Consider the following 370-nt stretch of genomic DNA (forward strand, 5'->3'; position numbering starts at 1 on the left):
GTTTGTGTATATATATGTACATCTCTTACCGTGTGTCCTCCGTTTCATGGAAACCTGTCTCTGCCCCCAATCTGCCTATACATCTATCATTCTCTCTATATCTCTCTTTGTTTCTTTATCTCTCCCTCTGCTCCTCTATCCCGACCCCAGCTCCTATTTGCGTGTGTCAATTTCTCTCTCTGTTACACCCCCTTTTGTCTCTGTTTGTTCATCTGCTTGTGTCTATATAAAAAACCGTTCCTACGTTCCTCTGCCGTGAAACATATGTAGGAATACAATTTTATGACTCTGCCCAAGGGCGTTTTGTATTTGCCGGAATGAAAAAGAGGGAGAAACTCAAAAGGAAATTTTGTATAGGGGCGGTATATGA

At 41.9% G+C, this 370-nt stretch overlaps 1 protein-coding gene across 1 annotated transcript in view; it reads left to right on the forward strand.

The window, feature by feature from the left end:
* LOC119587727 (carbonic anhydrase-related protein 10-like) overlaps positions 1–370 on the forward strand; it is a gene marked incomplete in the record, with an annotated part of 109,413 nt that overhangs the window by 54,973 nt on the left and 54,070 nt on the right.

The sequence above is a fragment of the Penaeus monodon genome, chromosome 23 (genome assembly GCF_015228065.2).
Source record: "Penaeus monodon isolate SGIC_2016 chromosome 23, NSTDA_Pmon_1, whole genome shotgun sequence".
NCBI classification, from domain to species: Eukaryota; Metazoa; Arthropoda; class Malacostraca; order Decapoda; family Penaeidae; genus Penaeus; species Penaeus monodon.